We start from the raw sequence: 21,123 nt of genomic DNA, 5'->3' as shown, positions 1-21,123 counted from the left end.
TATATGAAATTCCCAGAGGATCCCATTTTAACCTTCATCAAATAATGTTGGAAGAAACATAACTTTAACTATTATCCAAAAGTTGAGCTCTACTTATAGGAGAATGTGCCTTTTTTTCTTCCTATTCTCCTGTTTTGTCTATTTTGGTTCATATTACTGTTGTTACTTTTACAATAAGCCATTGTCCCAGCTACACCTGTGGTTGAGGCCATATTTGCATTCACTTGCAGTTTTAAAATAAATTGCAAACCTAATTTATTTCTAATAATCTGATGTAGATGCATTTAACATATATAGCTTCTACACACACCCCCACCCAATTACATCAGTACAGAAATGCTTATTTGGGGTTATCCTTAAGCAAGAGTCCTGTGTAAACCCTACTTTTTTTTTTTTTTTTTTGCAAATGCTAATCCTAGAAATACATTTTTCAATATAAGCATAAAAGCCTAGCTTTTCTGAAGAATCAAGCAGATAAAATGATCTAAATCAGAGGTGGGTTTATGACAGTATGGCCTGGATCAGCCAAACTGATAGTGGTGGCGGCAGGAGGCTCCGCCCACCTGCCCAGATGTTTCTGCGTATGCGCAGAAGCGTTGCGCTCGCGAGCATGAATGAACCGGTAGCGCTGGGATTTGAAACCCATCTCTGATCTAAATGTTCCTATTTTGAAAGGCATCCTATGCAATTAAGCTTAGATTGTTTTCTGTGGCAAGTTTCTAATCGCTTTTCCCAAACCTGTGAATTCCTAATATATCATTTCCAGCACCCAACCAACATGGGAAAAACTGGTGCAAGTTATCATTGAGTCGGCATTTTGGAAAAACATCTTTTAATATTACCCCCATTCTACCCTCACCAGAGATCATCCAAAAATATGACCAATGCTGTTTCCATCTCATCTCCGGGCCTGGATTCTGACTGAAAGCGGCCCAGATAATCAATTTCATCTGGGGTCAACTGAAGGTGCTGCACAATCAGTTTATCTACAACCTTTCCTAGAAAAAGAAGGTTGGAGACTGTACAAATGTTATCTAACACAGCTGGGTCCATAAATGGAGTCTTGAAAATGGGAGAAACCAATTCCTTTTTAGGAGGCAAAGGGACAAACACGGAAAGCAAATCTGAATGATTTCATCCAACAGATTCTGTGCAAATTCCTTAGCACAGGGGTCGGCAACCTTAAACACTCCAAGAGTCAGAAAGGTCCTAACCGAAAGCCCCCCTTTCAATTCTGGAGCCGACCGGAAGTCCGGTTCCCCCACCATAGTATCTCCTCTTAGCGTGGCATCCTTTTTCCTCTCCCTGCCCCAGAGGTGAGTTCCTACCAGTTCGGACCAGTTCGGTAGAACTGGTTCGTCAAATCTACTGAACCGGTTAGAAGAGGTTCCACCAGTGGACCCGGAAAGCAGGTTCCAAAAAGTTTTGAAACCCACCACTGACACACATACACCCACACACGCACGCACACACACACATTCACACAGAGAGAGAAAGAGAAAGAAAGGAAGAAAGAAACAAAGAAAAAAAGAAAAAAAAGTGAGAGAGAGATAAAAGGAAAAAAGGAAAAACGGACAGAGAGACAAAAGGAAGGGGAGAGAGAGAGAGAGAGAGAGAGAGAGAGAGAGAGAGAGAGAGAGAGAGAGAGAGAGAACACATGGCCGGCAAGTCACTTCCACCAGGTCACATGGCTGGTAAGCCACTCCCACAAAGGAGGCCACACCCACAGAGTAGGTTCAAAAAAATTTTGAAACCCACCACTGACCTGTCCTAACCAAAAGCCCTAACCCTAACACTATCAATTGGGGAGCCGAACGGCAACAGGGAGCCGCAGCAGAGGAATGAAAGGGCCACAGGCAGCTCCAGAACTGTGGGTTGCTGACCCCTTAGCTTTAGCACAACCCTGAAGGTAAACCTCAGGGCTCCCTTATCCAACAAGGTTCAGGTCACTCTAAATAGGGTTACTAGTTGGCTATCTGTGGATGCAATGCTGAAGCTTCACCACCCTTCCCACCGTAAGGCAGATCTTACTAGTGGCTCTCACTTGTGTTCAGTTGAGTTCACTTGATTCCCACCCACCTGTTGCCTAGGATGGCTGTATTGCCCCATCAAATGCACTTTTTCATACTGTTACAATTGCACACTGATGCTATTGGATAATTGGTTTGCCACCACGTACCTGGCATCTCTCTCTGCCCTTCAGTGTATTTATGTTAATCCAATGCTTACTTTGCTGTCTGGAGCGACTTTTTAATTGATAGGGCTGATGCTGAGACGTTCACTGCATTGCAGTCCTCCCTTTGATCAGCAAAATATCCCCTTAATTAGTCCATGAATTTTAATAACTGATAAGCACACTGATGACAGGTGTCCTTGCAACGCATTTTCTGCTTTTGGGAAAAGCTTGTTACAGGGAAACAGTCTTCCTTTTATTTTTATAAGAAAGGTTATTTAAAAAACGGAATGGTGTTCATTTCTAAAGCAAAATGGAAACAGGTGCTAGAATATTATAGAATATTAGTAATATACAACAGAATGGGCATGCTCCTGGTCCTATCATTAAAGCAGGTTCATCTGATGGGAACCAAGTGCTGTGCCTTGTCTGTCGTGGTGTCTGTTCCCCTTCAGCTGTTGAATTGCTCCAATCCTGAGGTCCTTTAAACAGGTCTTGAAGGCTTGGCCTTTTCCCCAGAGTAATGGGATAATGTCAGTTTGTTGGAGTACCCAAAGGTGCTTTTCCAAGAGGCAACTGGACTTCCTTGTTTTTTTAAAGATGTTTCACTTCTCATCCAAGAAGCTTCTTCAGCTCTGACTGGATGGTGGGGAATGGAAGGTTTTATACTCCTTGCAGACAGCTGGTCATTTGCATTCTTTCAGAGAGTCATTGAAGACACTCGGAGGTTCATCTGTGTCATCAGGGTCACCTGCGTGGTGCAAATGGGTGTGCGAAACCTCTTGGAATTGCTGAAAGGACTGTGTTGCAGGCTGGAGATAGATGATGTCATATGCCTCCCCCTCTGTATTCAATTTTGACATTGATGGCAGCAGCCTAATGGACCTGCGTGACAGTGGTGGGATTCAAATTGTTTTTACTACCGGTTCTGTGGGCATGGCTTGGTGGGCGTGGCATGGCTTGGTGGGCATGGCATGGTTTGGTGGGCGTGGCATGGCTTGGTGGGCATGACAGAGGAAGGTTACTGCAAAATCCCCATTTCCTTCCGATCACCTGAAACTCAGGAGGTGAAGAATAGATGGGGGGTGGGACCAGTCAGAGGTGATATTTACTGGTTCTCTGAGCTACTCAAAATTTCCGCTATCGGTTCTCCAGAACTGGTCAGAACCTGCTGAATGCCACCTCTGCTGCGTGAGCTGCAGGAAGCCTTGGTGGTGGCAGTGGTGCCAAGGTGCATTGGGTGTGCAAGGGGAATTCTCTCCACATGTGGGCCAAGGCAAGACCTGAGTACTACTGTAGGAAATTAGCACCCATCCCTCTCCTAGAAAAATGAAATATTTTAGGAAATATTAAAAGGGCAGAATATTTCCGCTAAAAGAGTGGCAGAAACTCATCCCCACTCATCTTTGTCAATGGGCCATTAAGGCCTGGGCCAGACTATTCTACATAACAAAGATCTACCCCCTATGGCAAAGCCATAATAGGAATCCCAAAGCCCTTTCATCATCACCCAGCAAGAGTCTACCAAGCTTGGGACTCAGGACAGCCTACAGAGTTGCCCCTGCATGGCCCCATGGGAGTCTGACAACCAATCAGAATAGAAGCTCAAATTCAAAAGCCCAGAGAGGGCATAAAACTCAGGCACTCTCAGCATCTCTTCCCTTTTCTCCCCAGGGCCTCAAGCCATGTGATTTTTTTCAGCAGTAAACCTTCTTTCAAAGCAACTTCCATGAATCCAGTGTCTTTTTCCCCACTTGGAACTGAACCCAGAAGGATATTTCTTCCAACACTATAGAGTGAACAGAAAAAATGGCAGTGATGGTTAAGGTGTTGTAGGAAGTTATCACCCAGCCCTCTCCCAGAAAAATGAAATATCCTAGGAAATATTGAAAAGGCAGAATATTTCTCTGGATGTGAAAAGAAAGAAACATGTTTTAAAAGGCAGAATAGCTGCCTGTAGCTTCCTGCCCATCCCCACTTTGTTAATGGCCCATTAAGAAGGCCAAGCTAGTCCACTTTACATAATAAAGACTTCTCCACTTCAGCTACAGGAAAGCAGGATAATGACCACATGGCACCTGAGAACTCAACCAAACCTGGATTCAAAACACAGCCCAGAGAGTTGCCCCTGCATGACCCCATGGGAGTCTGACAACCAATCAGAATACATTTCTTACACAGGAACAGGGAACAGACAGGTGGGACTGAACAGGTTATAAAAAGCCTAGCAAGCCCCTCCCACAGCCCTTCTCTTCTTCTCCACCAACACTGAAGCATGTGATCCCCTTTACTGTTCAGGGCTCAAGCCAGGTGGCCCTGTCCAACAATAAACCATCTTTCCAAGCAGCCTTCATGTCTCCAGTGTCTTCTTCTCCACTTGGAGCCGAACCCAGAAGGACATTTCTTTCATCAGTGTTAAGGAGTTATACATTCTGGTGCATCTACTATTTGCAATTACAACAAGCCACAAAATGTTGGCATGAAATGATTGCTCCCAGGTAAGATGACAGATGCTGAAGAAATACAAGAGCCAACCAATTTTCCTTCAGCGTCATTTGCAGCTAGGAAACCAAACAATTAAATTGCCTTGGATGACAAAAACAGAGTATGCAGAACATAAAGCTACTGTCCTGTTTTGCAGCTGTTGCTGCTTTTTAATTGTTGTGGTAATAAGTTTTGAATCTCGTCAGTCACTTCTGATTGATTTAAAATAAGAAGCCACTCAAACCTGAAATATGCATAATTTATTTTGCTTTGAACAGAGTTTGTAAAACACGTCTGGTTTGTAAAGTTTGTTGGGTGCATGTGTGTGTGTGTGTGACTGGAGAGCATGCATTAGTTTAAAAGCCTGTTGTGTTGCAAGAGGTATTTCCAGTGGTGATTGAAAACAGGAGACTTCAACCAGGTCTATTTTAATTGCAAAATAAGTCAGCTGTTAAACGTGAAAATTGCAGTGTGCACAGAACTACAGTGTGCAAGAAAAGCAAAGTAAAAATAACCATTGGGAGGAACAACTGTGACAAGCAACTTAATGGTGTTATATACCTACTGCTGGGAAATGTTTCATTGAATAAGCCACCAGAATAAAAACAGGGAGATGAGAAGTTCTAGTCCTGCCATAGGTACAAAACCAACTTGGTAACCTTGGATCTTCTCTTGGTCCTAAGAAGAGGAAGGCAATTGTCAGAAGGCATTTCTAGCATTCTTGGCAAGAAAACTGAAGGGTTTAGTTTGGCTAATCACCAGGCATCAATGATAACTCAAAGTGTGAACACACACACATGGCTACACTTTAGCAATCAACCACACCAACTACACAGAAAAATATAGTTCACTTTTTGGCTCCTTCACTAGCCAATCCAATTACATTCTTTGTGACAAATATTTATTTTGTTTCTTTAAAAAAACAACACACAAATATTTCGTCATTTGTCAATCATTAAGACGTTGAAGTACAATTTTTTGTGTGTGTGCCCCTCCCTCCCTCCACCCCCCAACCCCCCTCCTCCTCCCCCCCCCCCGACTTCCCAGAACCCGTACACGGTATGGATTTTTAACTAACACAGTCTAAAATCTATTGAGAAAAAAGAGATAAAGAAATTAATGACATTCTACATTGACCTTAGCTTCTTCTTACTGAACTAACTTTTAGCAGTTTAAATCATTTCTGCTTAACCTTTTGGCAGGTCCACCAGATATGATAATCCAATTACATTCTTATGGAAAGTCCAAACAGCATTTAAGGATGTTTTTTTTTAAAATGACGATGGCAGCTACAGTCCTGCAATGGAAGCCCAGAGGTGGGTTCCTACCAGTTCGCACCTATTCGGTAGAACCGGTTCGTCAAATCTACCGAACCGGTTAGAAGAAGTTCCATCAGTGGACCCGGAAAGCAGGCCACACCTACAGAAGAGGTTCCAAATTTTTTTGAAACCCACCACTGGTCCTTGGATATGATTATTCTACACTATCATGCTCATATTTATAAAACTCAGTGGCTCTGTGAAAGGTAAGGATGACTACTGCGTTTGTGGTGCAATCAGAACATTGCGTGTGTTGAAGTTGTTTTAACGCAAACCAAAGATGCCTTTTAAAAAACAAGTTTACATCATATTCTTATGCATGCCAGTGCTGTGTGTGAGGTAATGGTGGTTCCGACAAGTGTCATCGGCATCTTCATATCTGGTTACATGGGCGGCAAGCCACTCCCATCCGGTCACATGGGCAGCAAGCCACTCCCACAAAGGAGGCCACACCCACAGAGTAGGTTCGAACAATTATTGAAACCCACCACTGCAGAAGCCCCATGAATGCAAGTGTACTTAGAAGAGAGGGAGGACTTCAATAACATTGCCATCTTAATTCTTTTGATTCTCCCTGAAGACACCCTGGGAAGGCCATGGATGATCTTAAGTTTGGTTTTACCATGTGATGTTCTCTGTAAAAAAAGAGGAATTTGGACTGAGCTAAAGCCGGCAAACTAGAGCAATGTCCTTACATAAGTACATTTAAAAAAAAATACTGGCTGTGTTTCTTAGAATAAACCTTGTGAGTCGGTAGAATCAACAGAGGATTTGCAAAGCAGTCACTGGAACAACTATATTTCTAAATATAAAACTATGAATAGGTTTAAAATAATATAATGGCAATCTTGATAGCCACCTGTGGCCTGCAGTATCTAATTTGGCTGAGCTTAAAACAGAGGCGAATGGATTATTGCCATTCATTCCTTTAGCTTCTCCACTGAAGAAATCACAAAATTGTTCTCAAACGCACTCCAATTTATGAGTTGGATGATTTCTTCCCCAATGAGTTAGCCTTCTGCTGCATACAGCTAAGTAATTATACCTGGATGGCTTTCTTGGACCTGATTGCAAAGCAATAAGTCAGTGGTGCTGGCATTTGTGGGCAATACAAATGGCAATTTTCAGCTCCCAAATCTCAGCAGAGGTGCAGTGGTTATCTTTTGATTCAATGTTTTAAATACTCCTTGACCCCCAATTTCTTTTCTTGGCCAACTTATTATTATACAATATATTTAACACTGTATATGGATTGGACTGGTCCAGCTGATAATTTCAAATACACAGCTATATTTTTGAAAGACACACTTTCTGCAGAAATTGCATCCCAGCCCACAAAACTGGGTTTGTTCCAGTGGTGGGATTCACATTTTTTTACCACCGGTTCTCTGGGTGTGGCTTTGTGGCGTGGCAGGGGAAGGATACTGCAAAATCCCCACTTCCTCCCCACCCCACTAACTTGCTTTCCAGCTCCGTTCTCCTATTCAATGCAACAAAAGATCAGCTGGGAGGCAGTGTGGGCGGGGCCAGCCTATTTGCTGATTCTCTGAACTACTCAAAATTTCCGCTACTGGTTCCCCAGAACCTGTCAGAACTGGCTGAATACCACCTCTGCTTTGTTCATATATAACACTTTACAAACTGTGGAATGTTGAACCAAAATGTGTGTTATTGCTTCTTCTGACACACATTCATGGAAGAGGAAAGGCAAAAGGATATATCAGCCTGAGAGAGACTCATGCATGGAATTGCAAGTCCCAGCTTAGACGGATGTTTAACCAGAGACCAGACATCTTGCTCTGAAGCATCTTTCTAGGAAGAGGCAGGCAAGAGGCAAAATCAATTTAGAGGAAAGGGAACAAATTTAGCCTCACGTGTTGAATTTCTGAAAGCAAAAGAGCTGCGTATTTCACACTGACATTCTCATTCTAAACGTATTGTCTCTTGAGTACGTTGCAGAATTCATTTTCGAGAGAGGAAGACATTTATTATGGATTGCAGCAACACAGGATAATAAAAATCTGGCATCTTGGAGAGATGACAGCAATTCAGTTCAGCAGCAAAACTGATAAGGAATCCAAGCACACTAGAGTATCCTTTTGGTGTTTTTAGCGTAATGAAGCCATTAGTCCCTGCGGAGAAGCTGAAAGGGGGAAATTTTGTTTTCTCCTTTCAGATTGCTTACAATTCTACATGTTTTAGATAAGCAGAGGAAAGATTTCACACAATCATTTCAATTACTCCTCGTTCAAATTCAAAAGCAGGTTTTCCAATTTGGATCGAAATAAGACTCAATTTATCAAGACTCAAGAAAACAAAGGTCATGGCATCCAGCCCCCTCAATTCCTGGCAAATAGATGGGGAAGAAATGGAGGTAGTGGGCTCCAAGATCACCACAGATGGGGTCTGCAACCAAGAAATTAAAAGACGCTTGCTCCTGGGGACGAAAGCTATGGCACATCTAGACAGCATACTAAAAACAGAGACATCACCCTGCCAACAAAGTCTATGGTTTTCCCAGTTGCAATGTATAACTGTGAAAGTTGGACCATTAGAAAGGCTGAGCACCAAAGAATTGAGGCCTTTGAACTATGGTGCTGGAGAAGACTCTTGCGAGTCCCTTGGACTGCAAGGCGGACAAACCTGTCAGTCTTAAGAGGAGATCAACCCTGACTGCTCTTTTAGAAGGCCAAATCCTGAAGATAAAACTTGAATACTTTGGCCACCTAATGAGAAGGAGAAGAGCCTAATGCTGGGAAAGATTGAGGGCAAAAGAAGAAGGGGATGACAGAGAATGAGTTGGCTAGATGGAGTCACTGAAGCAGTCAGCATGACCTTAAATGGACTCCAGAGGATGGTAGAGGACAGGAAGGCCTGGAGGAACGTTGTCCATGGGCTTCCAATGGGTTGGACATGACTTTGCAACTAACAACAACAAGACTCAAGTTACCAATAATATAGCACTGGTAGTCCTTGACTTACAACTGTTTGCTTACAACCATTCAAAGTTACAGCAGACTAAAACAAAAAGTTATAACCCATCCTCCCAGTTGTGACTTGACCCGGGGGGGGTCAAGGGAACATATTTTGGGTGCTTGGCAATTGGCTCGCATTTATGACAGGCTGCAGCATCTCGTGGTCACATGATCTCTTTTTGTGGAGTCCCCCCCCCCCAGTTTGGCAAAAACCAGCAAAACACACCCAATGGATAAGCTGGATTTGGATATTTGCTTAATAACCACGGTGACTCATTTAACGATCATCATAGAAACAACTGTAAAATCAAGTACAGTCCTATGGTGACTTGACTTATGACTGTATTGATATATGACCAAAGTTCTGGGCTTGAGGACCACCTATAAATATCAAGGTTGCTCCTGCCAGCACTTGTAATTGGATGACATTATAATGATACGGAATATCCCCTCCTCCTTTCTCCAGTTATTGTTCTATTTAGTTATGATATATTTCTGCTCTCTTGATAGTTTTATTTGAAAGATTTGGAATAAGTGCAAATCATGAGAAAGGGAAACAAATATACTGTTAATTTTTTTTATCCTGAGTGACCAGATTCAACAGGATATTGTCAAATGTAATTGACAATATTGCCTTGCTTTCTGCCATGCACATAGTGGGGATATTGCGGTACCTTTTAGAATCTCCTGATTCTGGCTTTTCTAATACAGATATTCCAGGGGTGGATTCCTGCCAGTTCTAACCTCTTCTATAGAAGAGGTTCCACAAATCTACCATGCTGTTTAGAACTGGTTCCAGCTCCCTCCCCCCGCCCATCCGCACCACACTTGCCCCGCCTGCCGCTCACTGATTGGCTGGCTCACCAATCGCCCCGCCCGCCTCTAAGAGTCCTATCTAAACCTTAAAGTCTTAAAGCTGTCAAGTTTGAACACCCCTGGGTTTTTTTTTCTGAAGGGTTAGGGGTGCAAGGGTCTTGTAACTTGACAGCTTTAAGACTTGCCTGCTTCAAATGCTAGAGTTTCTGAGCCAACATTTTGGTTGCTAAGCAAGAGCGTTGTTAAGTGAGTTTCGCCACATTTTACAAGTTGGCCACACCCACCCAGTCACAAGACAAGCCACTCCCACTTGGTTACATGGCCGGCAAGCCATTCCCACAAACCAGGCCACACCTACAGAAGAGGTTCTAAAATTTTTTGAAACCCACCACTGAGATATCCTCAGTTAATGTCCTCTTTAACTGGAATCAGAATTTCAGTTGCTAAGGGAATTATAAAGCATGACATCATGTGGCTGCATTGCTTAAAGACAGAAATCCCAGCAACTCCTGTTGCCATCATTAACCAAATGCCACCAGCTGTTAGGTAAAGGACTCCCCGGCCCCAAGCCTTGATAAGGTAAGGGACAGCCTTCTCTTGAATTCTCCCCACCTGTCTATCTCCTGCCCATCTCTGTCCTTTTGGCCACTCTGCACACCAGTACTCCCTGGGGTGGGTTTTCCTGTATTAGCATGCCCATTCAATTAGGCAGGTATTTTTCTTTTATCAGGCTAACAACTAGCCAATAAGGCTATCCTGAACCATCAGTTAAACTAAACTTACTTTGTTTTTTTTTAATTATTATTAAAGGTTGTAAAAAAGGCAAGATTTACAAAATACAAAAAGAGAAATAGAACTCATTACATGTTTACAGCACAAATGACAAGAATTCATACATATATATACATAGTCCATCTCACCTTGCCTAGTATGAAACTAGGTTACTAATTCTATGCAGGTATTCATAACGGATTTTTCCTATCAGATCATCAAAGTTTTTTCAACACTGTAGTCTATGATATTGCTTGTAGGTGAATTCTCACCTCTAATATATCTTATCTCATTTGTTACTTAGTCTTTGTATATCATATTTTCTTTTAAATTGTTCCTTAAGTTATTTTAAGTTAATAAAATATCGCATTTATATATCTTAATTCTCATTGTCTTTCTTACTTTGATGGACAATATGAGAAACCTATAGTTACCCTGTCTCCAGCATCTCTTAATTTTTTATTTTTAAGACATTGGCAGCTAACACCTGTAGCGGACTGAGTCGATTCTGCTGTCCACCACCACTGACTCCTCTCTCTCTTTACTACCCGTTTTCATCAATGTAACCAGCTTCTTCTTTCCTATTTCCAAGCAGTCCTCTTTTCTCTCACAATTAGTAAAAAAAGAAATATAGATTCAGCTAATGGCTGAAAAATGATAGGACTGGATTATCTATTAATGTCTCTTAAGCGGGAAAAAGGCAGGTGGGAACTTCAAGGCTATATTCCACCATACAATTACAAAATAACACCCCATTAAAGGTTCCACTATACAACAGGAACTTTCTGTTCCCAATCAGATTATTGTTACCACTAGCTGTCCGTTTTAACAGATAATACCAGTAATTAAAGTGTTCCACGTGATGAGTTATTATTATTAGGTGGCAGATGTTTAGCAGTACTCCTCGCTGGCACCTCTCTAGACGAGTATTTTAATTAATACCAATAATGCGATGCAAGCATATATACAACTAAGTACTGTATGTCACTTAATCAAAATATTGTAGCATTTTGTTATTTTTAATGTATTTCTGGCTGCCGCTCAAAGCACCGTTTTAAAAACAAAGAAGGTGCAAACTACAACACAGCCTCCTTCATTTCCAAGGTGAAAACTATTCTATTAATATTACTTGACGTATAGTTTTGTTGAGAACACGCATTAATGAAAACAGCATAGTATCAAACGATGCATCCAAAAACAGAATTCTTATTTTCAAGTGGGGTAAAAAATAGTTGTGCTTAGAGCCAGCTTTGCTGGCTGTGGAATTCTGGGAGTTGAGGTCCACCCATCTTAAAGCTGCTAAGGTTAAGAAACACTGGCTTAGAGTAAGAATGCCCATAGAAACTAGACATCTAGTAGGGCAACTGTGGAGCAAGAGATTGCATAGCTGATTCAAAGAGCCTCTTTTAAAAGTTTTCATAAAATGTGTGATTGTCTGCACAGCCACGAAAGAGAATATAGATTTTAAAACAAAAAGATCCCACAGTAATAACAGGTGGTCCTCAATTTATGACCGGTCGCCAAGCCACCACTCAAAGTTCTGAAAGATTTCTCTCCCCGCCCCCCAAAAAACATACTTATGATCAGGTTTCAAAGTTGCTGCCCCTGCTGTTGTTCATCCTTACGACTTCAGGGACACTGTACCCCCCCCCATCTCCCTCCCTCTCCTTGTGTCCATGCAGGCCTTGGCCTGCTCTCAAATCAGCCACTCAACCATGCAAGGTTGCTTAAAGCCGGTCATCAGAAGATAATGGCACACAGAGGACAATTATAGTTGTACTGGAACTGCTTTCTATGTGGCAGTAGCTTTTGCTGACTGCCTTTAGGCTCCCTTGCATGATGGGGTTGAGAGCAGGCCAGGTCCTGGGGGGAACCCTGAGGGGCTAAGAGTGAACCACTGGGGGGCTGGGGAGAGGTCTTGGAGAGACCGAGGAAGGGCCTCTCTCTCTGTTTCTCTCCCCCCCGCCAAGACTCCTTGTGCTCTGTTCAAAAACCTGGACCATCATTTAATGGCCCTAGCAGGGAGAGCAGGGAGTGTGGGTCATTAAGTGAGGCCATATCACTTAAAGGGCCATTGCCACCTGCAACCATAATGGCTAAACTTCATGGCAGCTGTAAGTTAAGGACTACCTGTATGTTTTCTACTGTTGGAAGAAAAATCCAGTTCCAAGCTGGGAATAAAATGGAAGCTGCTTAAGAAAGAAAGTTTATTGATGAACAGAACCAACACGCCCACCGCGTGCAGTTCTGGGACAGCTGACAAAATGGAGTTGAGAGTGAGTGGAGTTTTATACCTTCTTTGGGTTTTGTATTTGTGAACTTGTCCTTTAATATACTAATGGCTGTTGTCAGTTTCCTATTGGGTTAAAGCTGGCTCCAGAGGCAAAAGGGAAAATATAAATCCTAGGTGTTTGTCTGAGCTAATCTTTCCCTTGCCTAATTGTGCTGCTTATCTGGAGTTTCTGTCTGACCCAGTCTTTCTGAATGGATTACCAAATCTGCATTTCTAAAAGCTGGCTATAGTTTCTGCATGGGTCAGGGAGACTGGGGCTGCTTTCTGCCTCTCTTAAGATTCCCCGCCCCATTTTTCCTTTGGGGAAAATATTCTATCCTGCCTTTTTACTATTCCTCAAAATATTTCATTCTCTAGGAGGGTGGGTGGGTGCTGACTAGGGGTGGGCGGGTTCCAGTATTCACCACTGCCAGTTCGCTTGTGGGTGCACCACTTGTGCACGCGCGCACTTGATATCGCTGTGCTCTCAGACGCAGTGCCATAAAAATTGCTCTGTGCATGCACAGAAGCATAAAACAAGATGAACCAGTTTGGGGCTGTTCCAATGACCCAGGCTGATGAACCAGTACCGGTTCAGCTGAACCAGTCCGAACTGGTAGAAACCCACCACTGCTACTGACTTTCTACACTACAAAACAAGCAAAGTACCGTTTGAACAACCATCTAAATTGGCCAGCATTCACAAATAGAAGACGGAGTAGGTAAATGTTTGTTTACAGATTACTTGGGTATGTGCGTGTGCGTGTGTCCCCTCACCCACCTACCATTAGCCCCCATCCCTTTTGTATTTTCAAAAGACCCCCTTCAAGACCTGGTTATATTATCAGGTTTGGGGCTCCCAGGGAACTGGGGATTCGTGGGTCTCCAACCTTGGCAATTTTACGACTTGTGAACTTCAACTCCCAGAATTCCTCAGCCAGCACATGCGCTGGCTGAGGAATTCTGGGAATTGAAGTCCACAAGTCGTAAAGTTGCCAAGGTTGGAGACCCCTGGCTGTAGATGTTTCCGTTATTGGGGTGATCTTTTTTATTCTCTCTTCACCTAAGGATCTTTACATTTGTTTTTATCCTATTTGTTTCTTAATGTAGATTTCTATATGTTTTACATCTATTGTTTTTCTATCTGCGGTTTTCATCTGATTGTTGTGTGGAGTGCTTATAGAGTTCTCTTTTGGTGAGATCGGCTACTATATAAATTCCATTAATAAGTAAGCAAATATCTTCCCCTCAACACTTCTCCATAAAATAGCCATTTTACAAAACTGGTTTTATAGATTGAAATCATTCCCAAGGTTGGAACAAATGTAACTCAATGGATGAATAAGAACAAAAGAATTCAGCAATAAAACAGTGAATGGAGACAACTCTGATACCGTATCAAGAAAAAAGGAATAAAAATAGAAATGATGCCCAGGAGTTGCCAGCTCTCTTTATATCTTCATATGTCCTGACCTTTTCTATTTACAAGGAACCCTTTTTATTTTCACCTAACTAATTCTGTTAAAACCCAGACCTATTGAAGGGTGAGAAATCCAAGATATTCACAGATTGAGAAGTACGTAAAATGATGGCCCCAGAGAATTGCCTGGGAAACAGTGTTTCTTAGGAGGAAAATGTACCAAGAATATACATGTGATGGGTTTTGCATGTAGATCTAAAGAACAAAGAGTCATAACAGAGACTGATAACTAATTTAATTTAAAGAGCTGAGGTGGCGCAGTGGTTAGAGTGTAGTACTGCAAGTTACTTCAGCTGACTGCTAGCTGCAGTTCAACAGTTCGATTCTCACCAGGCGCAAGGTTGACTCCATTTCCATTTCCATTTATTGAATTTATAGGCCGCCCAATCCCGAAGGACTCCGTGCGGCTTACAGAAATAAGAAATATTAAAAAAGGTTAAAACAAATACAACACAACAAATTAAAAGAAGCACAACATGCACCCAGTCTAAGCGGGGCTGGACCTCAATCAAGAGGAAGACTCAGTCTTCCATCCTTCTGAGATGAGTAAAATGAGGCCCCAGATTGTTGGGGACAATATCCTGACTCTGTAAAAGCACTATGAAGCGGTATATAAATCTAAGTGCTATTGCTATGTAGTCCTGGAGACATTTTTTTTGTCTTACTTGCAGAACTGTAATCAAATGTGGAGGCTGATTTTTGCCTTTCAGAAATGTAAACATCAGCTCCAAACTATGAAAGCAATATTTGCCAGAAGTCAATGGAGCAGATATAACCATCACGGTGATAAATTTTACAGTTGTATACTGGAAAATGCAGCATACAAGTGTTGGAGGTTGGGATAAAACATTCTCCAAACTGTCATCAAGAGAAAATGAAATGATCACAAAAACTGATAAAAAAAAGTAATGGATGTTGAATGTACTATATTGTTAATGAGCAAGTGACAAGCTGGGGCAAAAAAAGAGAGACATGTTTGCAGTGAGCAGGAGTCTATGAAATGAATTTGGGCAGTAACCAATTGGTAATAAAATGGAGGCATATTAAAATGACTAGATGGAAGATTGCATCTTTATAATTCCATTTTCAGTGAATAAGTGGAATCACAACAGATCAGGACTAGAGATAAAATCTTTATGACATACACATATGGCATTGTGACTGTTTTATCCAGTTTGACTTAAAAAAAACAACACTAGCCAAAACCTCACAGCTCTGCCAACTGAAAACAAGAAAAGATTTACACAAAACCTGCAAGCATCAACTAAAGCCCAGCTCCCCAAACATTAAAAATATATGCATTCTCTCGTGAGAGAGGACTTGATGCTTAAAAATATCAGGTGCCTGAATTTCTGGAGACGTTATGTGTTTGAACAAATCCACAGCTTGAACAAATCCTCAGCATTTAGAATAGCTGTCGGAAAGGCGTATTAGACAGAAATGAGCCAGTTGCCTCTCAGTTTGTTTTTTTTGCTAGTTCTGAGAGGGATAAGATTGTCAATGTACTTCTTCTAGTGCTTCAAAGACTAACTGATGCACTTGGGGGCTCTTCAAGGAATTTTGAGGTATAAAAGAAGTTCTCTGGCGATTGCATTACCTTCAGTTTGCAATAAACAGGAGGGAAATACCTATTTGGCATGAAATCAATTTTTCTGTGGCTCATTTTGTAGGTCAAGATTAATACAACAACAACAACATTGTGAAGGCTAATGCACGATCTATAAATTGTTTTAGCAGACATGAATAAGGGAAAGAGCCAGCCTGTGATATATGACTCGATTTTGATGGCTCAACATTCTTGCAGAAATTGACTTCAGTTGATTGTACCAACCCATAAAATATCGTATTTCTATGCTTGCTCCCAAAATGGCAGCAATGGCTCAGATTTAGGTTCCCTAGTGAAGAGTCACTGTAAACTTATTATATGTAAAAAAAATATTACACAATGTAAAAAAGATGTGGAGGCGCTAGAAAGAGTGCAGAGAAGAGCAACAAAGATGATTAGGGGACTGGGGGCTAAAACATATGAGGAACGGTTGCAGGAACTGGGTATGTCTAGTTTAGTGAAAAGAAGGACTAGGGGAGACATGACAGCAGTGTTCCGATATCTCAAGAGCTGCAACAAAGAAGAGGGAGTCAAACTATTCTTCAAAGCACCTGAACACAGGACAAGGAGCAATAGGTGGAAAATAATTAAGGAGAGAAGCAACTTAGAACTGAGGAGAAATTTTCTGACAGTTAGAACAATTAATCAGTGGAACAACTTGCCTACAGAAGTTGTGAATGCTTCAACACTGGAAGTTTTTAAGAAGATATTGGATAACAATTTATCTGAAGTGGTGTAGGGTTTCCTGCCTAAGCAGGGGGTTGGATTAGAAGGCCTCCAAGCTCCCTTCCAAATCTGTTATTCTATTCTGTTCTATTCTATTCTATTCTATCTTTTTGTAATGCTTGTTTACAAATATATACATTGGGCATTGAAGGAGGCATACTTCCTCATCACTGTGTCCAATATTGTACCCGGTAACTGCCAATATTGAAAATAGCAGAAAAGAAAAGAAGAGAAACTGCAAATTATACCACAGTGGTCAGCTTATGAACTTATTTCTGAATGATTTTTGCATGGTTTTCAGGAGACTAATAAGCATTTCTAACTGATGGATATTTAGCAATAGCAGTAATGTAACATCTCTCCTGCTCCAAATTCTACTAATATTATCAAAATTGATATGTCTTGGAAAATATGGGGAATTTTGTACCGAAAAAAATTCTGTCTAGTGCCAAAGGAACCCTTTAAACATTGGTTAATAGATTCCAGTCCTAATGCCTTACAAAACTGAACATCTTACAGACTCTAAAGACTTCTACAGTTTTTTTTTCTCTTGGGGTTAGTTTAAACACCTGGTGAAACTAGGAAGTGCACAATTGTACTTTGTTGAATGAATCCCTGCTATCTATACATCACACCAAGCCATAAACCACAATTCAATTGGACACACTATGCTGTTTATGCATCACACTAACCTATAAACCACAACTGGAAAGCTGCCATTTGTTCTCACCCTTGGATAACCCACAGAGTGAAAATGTTTTTTTTCTCTCTCTCTCTCTCTGTCTGTCTGTCTGTCTGTCTGTCTCTCTCTCTCTCTCTTTCATTCCTTCTCCATCTCAACAGCAGTTCCTACTGTGAATGCATTACTTTGTGGATTTGGAGGATGAGCTGCTCTATATGGCTTATAGAAATGAGATGTATGAGTTAATCAACACCTGGAGAAAAAATCCTCTCTGCCAGCATGACTAACACAATCCCAGCATTGTTTCTGGAATAGTTGCATCTACACCTGCAGCTGATGGCAGATTGTGAAGAATATAAAAACATGTGCCATGATGGGTTCAGGGAAAGAGCCAGAACAGGATTCCAGTTTGCTTTGGCTCAGTTTTGTAACTGGTAGCAACATTGCCATGAAAGCTTGCTTGATTACCAAATCTGAAAGCAGTACAAAAATGAATGGAAAATTGGAATGTGGTACAACTTTAAAAATAAAAACCCTCCTTTATTTCTCTATAATAGGGCAAGGAGATAGCGAGAAACCAATAAACAAAACCGTAGGGAGGAAAGGACCACTGTTACATTATCCAAAAATTTTGATCAACCTAAAACGCTGTTTGCATTCTATTCTCTTGCTAAGTTTCCTTTGTGCATTGCAAATTCATGCTGCCAAGGAAACCAAGATAATGCATTTTTTTTAATGTGGTTTCCCCTCCCTTCTTCCCCCTTCAGAAATTCAGTGTTCTTGATCATCTAAAACTAGCGGGAATTTCTCCAATGGCCTTAAGAAATGATTCAGAACCATTTTCAATAAAATATTGTAAGTTTTCTTTTCTAAAAGTGGTGTTCTAACAACAATTTCAGTTTGGTTTGTCAGTTAGAGGCAGCCACAAAGTTGATCCAGAAAAGATCGTTTGCAATTGCCACTGGAAATTGCACTGACTCCTATGTTCATTCAACATGTGTTAAGTCTGATTCAGGTATAAGATTTGCATGCCTACATTTACGTACCCTCTCAAGATATATTGTTCTAAGCAATGCAAGGAAGCAAGCATTTCATTACTATGTTAAAGTCATATATTATGATTCTTAGCTAGCACTTATATCAATGGTCAAGATCTTGGGTTCTGCACATAGAACTAGACCAGGGGGTGTCAAACTCAAGGATTGGGGGCCAGATCCAGCCCACAGAGTGCTTAGATCTGGCCCACAGGGCCACCCTGGAAATAGCAAAGGATCGTAGCATGGTGCCTCTGCCAGTGAAAACAGAGCTTGGGAGGACTGCAGCTACATTTTCGCTGACAGAGGGATGCAGGAGGCCATCACAGCTGAAAACAGAGCTCAGGAGCCCATTTTTGCTGGCAGAGCCCTTGGGCCACCAGAGGCACCCCCGACACAAGTGACATCAGGCTGGCCATGCCCCCCCCAAGAGGTCAAACACAACCTTGATGCTGTCCTCAATGAAATTGAGTTTGACACCCCTGAACTAGACTATTTATAAAAAATTATATGTCATAGAACGACATGTTAAAGGTGCCCATGGTGATTCTGTCTGACTTGGAGATTCTGTGGACCAGGTCTCTCCACGTCTTCCGAACTTGCATTACCTCTTTGACTTTTTCTATGCTGTGTCTGGTGTCAGCTTTGATGGAGAAAGATGCCCATAGTTAAATGCACTAATAGCATTAGTTATGTACAGAAAGGGAGAAAATAATTGAATGGCTTGATACAGTAATAATTGAATACTTGAGATACAGTAACATTTTTAATGCAAAAAAGAAACCTACACCAGTGAACCAGTGGTGGGATACGACCAGTACGCCCCATTACAGGGGTACTGGTGCCCACCTGCCTGCCTGTCCTCCTTACTGGTATTTGAGCCGATCGGGGCTTCTGCGCACGGAGTGTACAGCACCTGCGTGACGCTCCACCGAGCAGCTTGAGCATCGCAGGCGGTAAGTACGCATGCACGCGCTGTGTGCGTGCTGCGTGCGTGCATGTGCTGGACGCCCGGCCCCGTTGCACTGTACCAGTTGCAACAGGATCCAGAACCCACCACTGCAGTAAACATCAGAGCCTGGAACTGATGGGATGTGCACCAGTGTTTGTAAATCTAGCCCAGCATTTCAATTTCTCTCACTGTGATTCTCTAGTTGGCATTGCTTGCTGTTCAAGAAGCATTAACAAAGCTCATTATAGAAAGAAAATGGAGCTTATTTTGTTCCATTAAGTACTTAAGCAAACAATACTGATTTTAAAAAAAATGTAGCCAGTATGTTTGGCTGACAATGAAAGGTTTCTGGAAGAAAGACAAAGAGGTACAGCTGGCTAGTTATAGGAAAGGAACAACAAAACAGAATATGAAATATAGGCATACTGTTAATTTTTCCCTATCTTTCCTTGTGTTGTGAGCATTTAGTATCTCAGTTAAGTAAAACACATGTCTCTCCTATTTGCAGCTCCTTAGGTTTAAAGAGGAAATTAATTTGTTCCCTTTTTCAGGACCTTTATCAATTAGGGAGATTTTTTCTTTTCAGTGGCAATTGGTGTGAATTTAAATGATGATAGCCTGAGTGTTTTTTTTTTTAAATCTGATTTTTAAATAGCTGCATTGCTGATATTGGTTGAAACTGTGTTGTGACTTTTGTTTTTTTCTTGCATAATTTTGCTTAGGTATAAGTGCACATTAAATAAAAATATTCCGCCTCCTTCTCTCTATTAGCAGTTAATTTGCATCTTCTAAATTTGCTAGAATGTAAATAAAATTGTACAGCACCAACTTATCAGAAAAGCAGAATTAAAAAAAAAAGGAAGTGAGACCATTGCTAAGGAGCATCTTAGTTATTTTTATTTACTTTTATATTGTGTTGTAAACCAAACAAAGCTTTGGAATTCTTTTAATGGTAGGAAAATCAAATAGCTTTTAAAAATAGATATGTATAAAGCAATACTTTTCATTGTTGCTTCCCAACAGACCTTCACAATTGCCAGCTATGTCCTCTTCTGCCTTTGGTGATAGGACATGAAAAAGACAAATAATTTTCACACATAGTATACCCATCTCCATATATTATGGATATGTAATAAATAATACAGATTCGAGTTGTATTCTGTGTTATCAACTCTTTGCTTTATTTTTCTGTAAATGTTAAAAAAAACAGTTTGAGTTTCAAAGGTGATACAGGTAATCCTCAATTTATAACCGGTAAATTAGCAATCATTTGAAATTATGACATAGTTCCAAAGTTTTGACAGCTGCCTTCCCCCACAACCAAGTGACCATGTTTCTGGGCACTCAACAAGCAGACCACATTTATGGCTGTTTGCAGTGTCCCACAGCCACATAACTATGATCTATGATGTTTTTTTGCTGAAAATTGGTATTTATTTGTGTGTTTTGGCAAAATTATCCCATAGCAACAATGGGTTCGCTTAACAACTGCATTTGCTTAGCAACTGCCACCAAAAAAGTTATAAAATTGGATTGGTCGCATGATAATCCAATGTTGCAACTTATGACCATAATGGGCAGGCTCTATCACAGTTGTAGGTTGAGGACTACCTCTACTGTACTTGACAGTAGAAAAGGACAAAGCAAAGGAACACCAGATGAAGGACACAGTTGAGGGAATGGAAATATTAAAAGCAAAATAAACAGCAGAAACTTTTCTTGTGGCAGCAACCACAGAACTTTCTCATTGATCAAAAATGTTTAAGACTATGAGAGATAATATCTCCTTTGAATAACACAGCTCCAGTTGCGACTCATCACATTTTCTATCTG

This window comes from Thamnophis elegans, chromosome 8 (genome assembly GCF_009769535.1).
Source record: "Thamnophis elegans isolate rThaEle1 chromosome 8, rThaEle1.pri, whole genome shotgun sequence".
Taxonomy (NCBI): domain Eukaryota; kingdom Metazoa; phylum Chordata; class Lepidosauria; order Squamata; family Colubridae; genus Thamnophis; species Thamnophis elegans.
This window is presented reverse-complemented; position numbering follows the sequence as displayed.